The sequence below is a fragment of the Lolium perenne genome, chromosome 6, assembly GCF_019359855.2.
Source record: "Lolium perenne isolate Kyuss_39 chromosome 6, Kyuss_2.0, whole genome shotgun sequence".
NCBI lineage: Eukaryota > Viridiplantae > Streptophyta > Magnoliopsida > Poales > Poaceae > Lolium > Lolium perenne.
Genome location: NC_067249.2, coordinates 65,386,663 through 65,394,953, shown reverse-complemented (window position 1 = coordinate 65,394,953; position 8,291 = coordinate 65,386,663).

Genomic DNA, 8,291 nt, shown 5'->3' with positions numbered 1-8,291 from the left:
ATGAAGAGTCCTCCGGGAGATGATTCCCCTCTCCGGCAGGGTGCCGGAGGCGATCTTCTGAATCCCCCGAGATGGGATTGGCGGCAGCTGCGTCTCTGGAAGTATTTCTGTATCGTGGCTCTCGGTAATAGGGTTTTCGCGACGGAGGGAATAAATAGGCGGAAGGGCAGCGTCGGTGGAGGCACGAGGGCCCCACACCATAGGGCAGCGCGGGCCCCACCCAGGCCGCGCGGCCCTGTGGTCTGGGCGCCTCGTCGCCCCACTTCGTATCCCCTTTGGTCTTATGGAAGCTCCGTGGAAAAATAAGACCCTGGGCGTTGATTTCGTCCAATTCCAAGAATATTTCTTTGTAGGATTTCTGAAACCAAAAACAGCAGAAAACAGCAACTGGCTCTTCGGCATCTCGTCAATAGGTTAGTGCCGGAAAATGCATAATAATGACATAAAGTGTGTATAAAACATGTGAGTATCATCATAAAAGTAGCATGGAACATAAGAAATTATAGATACGTTTGAGACGTATCAAGCATCCCCAAGCTTAGTTCCTACTCGCCCTCGAGTAGGTAAACGATAACAAAGATAATTTCTGAAGTGACATGCTATCATAATCTTGATAAATACTATTGTAAAGCATATGAGATGAATGCTGTGATTCGAAGCAACGGTAAAGATAATGATTAAACAACTGAATCATATAGCAAAGACTTTTCATGAATAGTACTTTCAAGACAAGCATCAATAAGACTTGCATAGGAGTTAACTCATAAAGCAATAAATTCTTAGTAGAAAGCTTTGAAGCAACACAAAGGAACATATAAGTTTCAGCGATTGCTTTCAACTTCAACATGTATATCTCATGGATAATTGTCAACACAAAGTAATATGATGAATGCAAATAAGCAAGTATGTAGGAATCAATGCATAGTTGACACAAGTGTTTGCTTCTAAGATGGAAGGAAGTAGGTAAACTGACTCAACATAAAGTAAAAGAAAGGCCCTTCGCAGAGGGAAGCATGGATTACTATATTTGTGCTAGAGCTTTTATTTTGAAAACATAGAAACAATTTTGTCAACGGTAGTAATAATTCATATGTGTTATGCATAAGACATCCTATAAGTTGCAAGCCTCATGCATAGAATACCAATAGTGCTCGCACCTTGTCCTAATTAGCTTGGATTTACATGGATTATCATTGCATAACATATGTTTCAACCAAGTGTCACAAAGGGGTACCTCTATGCCGCTTGTACAAAGGTCTAAGGAGAAAGTTCGCATTGGATTTCTCGCTTTTTATTATTCTCAACTTAGACATCCATACCGGGACAACATAGAAAACAGATAATGGACTCCTCTTTAATGCATAAGCATTCAACAACAGATAATATTCTCATAAGAGATTGAGGATTGATTGTCCAAACTGAAACTTCCACCATGATTCATGGCTTTAGTTAGCGGCCCAATGTTCTTCTCTAACAATATGCATACTCAAACCATTTGATCATGATAAATCAACCTTACTTCAGACAAGACGAACATGCATAACAACTCACATGATATTCAAAAAAGGTGTAATAGTTGATGGCGTCCCCAGAAACATGGTTACCGCTCAACAAGCAACTTATAAGAAATAAGATACATAAGCTACATATTCAATACCACAATAGTTTTTAAGCTATTTTCCCATGAGCTATATATTGCAAAGACAAGGAATGAAATTTTAAAGGTAGCACTCAAGTAATTTACTTTGGAATGGCAGAGAAATACCATGTAGTAGGTAGGTGATGTCTACGCACGCTTCTATTCCTGTAGACAGTGTTGGGCCTCCAAGAGCAGAGGTTTGTAGAACAGCAGCAAGTTTCCCTTATTGAATCACCCAAGGTTTATCGAACTCAGGGAGGTAGAGGTCAAAGATATCCCTCTCAAGCAACCCTGCAATTACGATACAAGAAGTCTCTTGCGTCCCCAACACACCTAATACACTTGTCAGATGTATAGGTGCACTAGTTCGGCGAAGAGATAGTAAGATGCAAGTGATATGGATGAATATGAGTGGTAATAACAATCTGAAATAAATATGGCAGCAAGTAAACATGTAACAGAACTTGTTGGAAACGGTGTTTCAATGCTTAGAAACAAGGCCTAGGGATCATACTTTCACTAGTGGACACTCTCAACAATGATCACATAAATAAATAACTTCTCTTCACTTGTGCTACTTTCTCACACTCTCTTGTTGGATAACAAACACCATTCATTGTGTAGAGCTATAAAAGCACACCTCAAGCCGGAGTAAACAAGCTCCACAACATCCGGAGTTCATATTTAAGTAACCTCCAGAGTGCATAATAGACCGTTGCAATTTAGACCGAGTACTAACATAGCATACACACTGTCAACAATAGCTATGAAAGGGGGAATAGATCGCATCAATACTATCATAGTAATAGTTAACTTCATAATCTACAAGAGATTACAATCATAACCTACGCCAAGTACTTCATGATGCACACAATGTCAACATTACATCATGGAGGAGGAATAGACTACTTTAATAACATCACTAGAGTAGCACATAGATTAATAGTGATACAAAGCTCATGATCACATAAAGATCACATGGGATAGAGAGAGAGAGAGAGATGAACCACATAGCTACCGGTAGAGCCCTCAGCCTCGGGGGAGAACTACTCCCTCCTCATCATGGGAGACAGCAACGGCGATGAAGATGGCGGTGGTGTCGATGGAGATGACTCCGGGGGCAATTCCCCGTCCCGGCGGCGTGCCGGAACAGAGACTTCTGTCCCCCGAAATGGAGTTTCGCGATGGCGGCGGCGTCCCTGGTGTCTTTCTGGAGTTTCGTCAATTGGTATTGAGTTTTTAGGTCACGAGGGGTTATATAGGCGAAGAGGTGGAGTCGGAAGGGCACCAGGGCGCCCTCCCCACCTGGTGGCGCGGACAGGCCTGGGCCCGCGCCCAGGTGTGGTGTGGGGCCCCCTGGCCCATCTTCGTCTCCCTTCGGACTTCTGGAACCTTCCCGGTGAAATAAGATGTTTGGTCTTTGTTTCGTCGAATTCCGAGAATATTGCCCGAACAGCCTTTCTGGAACCAAAAACAACAGAAAACAGGAACTGGCACTGTGGCATCTTGTTAATAGGTTAGTTCCGGAAAATGCATCAAAACGATATAAAGTGTGTATAAAACATGTGAGTATCATCATAAAAGTAGCATGGAACATAAGAAATTATGGATACATTTGAGACGTATCAAGCATCCCCAAGCTTAGTTCCTACTCGCCCTCGAGTAGGTAAACGATAACAAGGATAATTTCTGAAGTGACATGCTACTATCATAATCTTGATCAATACTATTGTAAAGCATATGAAATGAATGAAGTGATTCGAAGCAATGGTAAAGACAATGATTAAACAACTGAATCATATAGCAAAGACTTTTCATGAATAGTACTTTCAAGACAAGCATCAATAAGACTTGCATAGGAGTTAACTCATAAAGCAATAGATTCTTAGGAGAAAGTTTTGAAGCAACACAAAGGAAGATATAAGTTTCAGCAGTTGCTTTCAACTTCAACATGTATATCTCATGGATAATTGTCAACACAAAGTAATATGATGAATGCAAATAAGCAAGTATGTAGGAATCAATGCACAGTTGACACAAATGTTTGCTTCTAAGATGGAAGGAAGTAGGTAAACTGACTCAACATAAAGTAAAAGAAAAGCCCTTCGCAGAGGGAAGCATGGATTACTATATTTGTGCTAGAGCTTTTATTTTTGAAAGCATAGAAACAATTTTGTCAACGGTAGTAATAATTCATATGTGTTATGCATAAGACATCCTATAAGTTGCAAGCCTCATGCATAGAATACCAATAGTGCTCGCACCTTGTCCTAATTAGCTTGGATTTACATGGATTATCATTGCATAACATATGTTTCAACCAAGTGTCACAAAGGGGTACCTCTATGCCTCTTGTACAAAGGTCCAAGGAGATAGATCGCATTTGATTTCTCGTTTTTGATACATCTCAACTTAGGACAGCCATACCGGGACAACATAGAAAACAGATAATGGACTCCTCTTTAATGCATAAGCATTCAACAACAGATAATATTCTCATAAGAGATTGAGGATTAATGTCCAAACTGAAACTTCCACCATGATACATGGCTTTAGTTAGCGGCCCAATGTTCTTCTCTAACAATATGCATACTCAAACCATTTGATCATGATAAATCACCCTTACTTCAGACAAGACGAACATGCATAGCAACTCACATGATATTCAACAAAGGTGTAATAGTTGATGGTGTCCCCAGAAACATGGTTATCGCAAGATTAACATTATCAATCCTCCCCAAAGGTTTCTTTGTAGCATTATCAGCAAGATTAACATCCAAATAACAATTTTTCAATGGTGGCAAGTCAAGCATATCATAGATTTTCTTAGGCATAACAGAAATACTTGCACCAAGATCACATAAAGCATTAAAATTAAAATCATTGACCTTCATCTTAATGATGGGCTCCCAACCATCTTCCAACTTCCTAGGAATAGAAGTTTCAAGTTTTAGTTTATCTTCTCTAGCTTTTATGAGAGCATTTGTAATATATTTTGTGAAGGCCAAATTCATAGCACTAGCATTGGGACTTCTAGCAAGTTTTTGTAAGAACTTTATAACTTCAGATATATGACAATCATCAAAATCTAAACCATTATGATCTACAGCAATGGGATCATTGTCCCCAATATTTTGAAAAATTTCAGCAGTTTTATCACAAGCGATTTAATGATTTTAGCAGTTTCAGGCAGTTTTGCACGCTTTGCATTAGGAGTAGAAACATTTATAACACCAATTATTTTACCATTGATAGTAGGAGGTTTAGCAACATGTGAAGCATCAACATTACTAGTGGTGGTAGTAGTCCAAACTTTAGCTACATTATTCTCTTTAGCAAATTTTTCTTCCTTTTCCCACCTAGCATGCAATTCAGTCATCAATCTAATATTTTCATTAATTCGAACTTGGATAGCGTTTGCTGTAGCAAATGACTTAATATCTTTAGTTTAATTAGGCATAGCTTTCAATTTTAAAAGATCAACATCAGCAGCAAGACTATCAACCTTAGAAGCAAGAATATCAATTTTACCAAGCTTTTCTTCAACAGATTTATTAAAAGCAGTTTGTGCACTAATAAATTCTTTAAGCATGGCTTCAAGACCAGGGGGTACACTCCTATTATTGTTGTAATAATTCCCATAAGAATTACCATAACCATTGCTATTATTAGAAGGATATGGCCTATAGTTGTTACCCGAACTATTCCTATAAGCATTGTTGTTGAAATTATTATTTTTAATGAAGTTCACATCAACATGCTCTTCTTGAGCAACCAATGAAGCTAAAGGAACATTATTAGGATCAAAATTAGATATACCATTCACAAGCATAGACATAATAGCATCAATCTTATCACTCAAGGAGGAGGTTTCTTCAACAGAATTTACCTTCTTACCTTGTGGAGTCCTTTCCGTGTGCCATTCAGAGTAGTTGGTCATCATATCATCAAGAAGCTTTGTTGCGGCGCCTAAGGTGATGAACATAAAAGTACCTCCAGCAGCTGAATCCAATAGGTTCCGTGAAGATAAATTCAGTCCTGCATAAAAGGTTTGGATGATCATCCAAGTAGTCAGTCCATGGGTAGGGCAATTCTTGACCAAAGATTTCATTCTTTCCCATGCTTGGGCAACATGCTCATTATCCAATTGCTTAAAATTCATTATGCTACTTCTCAAAGATATAATTTTAGCAGGAGGATAATATCTACCAATGAAAACATCCTTACATTTAGTCCATGAATCAATACTATTTTTAGGCAAAGATAGCAACCAATCTTTAGCTCTTCCTCTTAAGGAGAAAGGAAACAATTTCAATTTTATAATGTCACCATCTACATCCTTATACTTTTGCATTTCACAAAGTTCAACAAAATTATTAAGATGGGCAGCAGCATCATCAGAACTAACACCAGAAAATTGCTCTCTCATAACAAGATTTAATAAAACAGGTTTAATTTCAAAAAATTCTGCTGTAGTAGCAGGTGGAGCAATAGGTGTGCATAGGAAATCATTATTATTTGTGCTAGTGAAGTCACACAACTTAGTATTCTCAGGGGTACCCATTTTAGCAGTAGTAAATAAAGCAAACTAAATAAAGTAAATGCAAGTAACTATTTTTTTGTGTTTTTAATATGGAGAACGCAAACAAGATAGTAAATAAAGTAAAGCAAGTAACTATTTTTTTTGTATTTTTGATATAAAGCAAACAAAGCAGTAAATAAAATAAAGTAAAGCAAGACAAAAACAAAGTAAAGAGATTGGATGTGGGAGACTCCCCTTGCAGCGTGTCTTGATCTCCCCGGCAACGGCGCCAGAAAAAGAGCTTGATACACGTGAAGCACACGTCCGTTGGGAACCCCAAGAGGAAGGTGTGATGCGTACAGCAACAAGTTTTCCCTCAGTAAGAAACCAAGGTTATCGAACCAGTAGGAGTCAAGGACCACGTGATGGTTGTTGGCGGAGGAGTGTAGTGCGGCGCAACACCAGGGATTCCGGCGCCAACGTGGAACATGCACAACATAATCAAAATACTTTGCCCCAACGTAACAGTGAGTTTGTCAATCTCACCGGCTTGCTGTAAACAAAGGATTAAATGTATAGTGTGGAAGATGATGTTTGTTTGCAAAGAACAGTAAAGAACAATGTTTGCAGTAGATTGTATTCAGATGTAAAAGAATGGACCGGGGTCGACAGTTCACTAGTGGTTTCTCTCCAATAAGAAATAGCATGTTGGGTGAACAAATTACAGTTGGGCAATTGACAAATAGAGAGGACATAACAATGCACATACATATCACGATGACTACCATGAGATTTAATCAGGGCATTACGACAAAGTACATAGACCGCTATCCAGCATGCATCTATGCCTAAAAAGTCCACCTTCGGGTTAGCATCCGCACCCCGTCCAGTATTAAGTTGCAAACAACAGGCAATTGCATTAAGTATGATGCGTAATGTAATCAACACAAATATCCTTAGATAAAGCATTGATATTTTATCCCTAGTGGCAACAACACATCCACAACCTTAGAACTTGCTGTCACTGTCCCAGATTCAATGGAGGCATGAACCCACTATCGAGCATAAATACTCCCTCTTGGAGTCACAAGTATCAACTTGGCCAGAGCCTCTACTAGCAACGGAGAGCATGCAAGAACATAAACAACACATATATGATAGATTGATAATCAACTTGACATAGTATTCCATATTCATCGGATCCCAACAAACACAACATGTAGCATTACAAATAGATGATCTTGATCATGATAGGCAGCTCACAAGATCTAACATGATAGCACAATGAGGAGAAGACAACCATCTAGCTACTGCTATGGACCCATAGTCCAAGGATGAACTACTCACACATCAATCCGGAGGCGATCATGGTGATGAAGAGTCCTCCGGGAGATGATTCCCCTCTCCGGCAGGGTGCCGGAGGCGATCTCCTGAATCCCCCGAGATGGGATTGGCGGCGGCTGCGTCTCTGGAAGTATTTCTGTATCGTGGCTCTCGGTAATGTTATCACCGGAATTTGACCGAGTCAGAGGTGGGCCGCGATCGAGATGGATTCGAAGGTTATATATGGAAGAAATGCGTGAATCGGCCTTTATATGCTAAGTTTGGGCTAGTTTGCCCTTGTATCTGTAATATATTAAGATACGTGTCGATTAGTTAGAGTTTTACCCGTGCACGGTTAGGTGCACGCCTGAATTAGAAAGTCCCTTGGACTATAAATATGTATCTAGGGTTTATGGAATAAACAACAACACACGTTCAACCAAACAAACCAATCTCGGCACATCGCCAACTCCTTCGTCTCGAGGGTTTCTATCCGGTAAGCGACATGCTGCCTAGATCGCATCTTGTGATCTAGGCAGCACAAGCTCCACGTTGTTCATGCGTTGCTCGTACTGAAGCCTTGTTGATGGCGAGCAACGTAGTTATCATAGATGTGTTAGGGTTAGCATAGTTCTTCGCGTAACATGCTATTGTAGTGCAACCCTTGCATATCTAGCCGCCCTCACACCTATCTCAGGTGTGGGGGCGGCACCCCGCTTGATCTTAATTTAGTAGATCCGATCCGTTATGGTTGCTCCTTGTTCTACAAGGATTAGTTTAATATCTGCAATAGTTAGGCCTTACAAA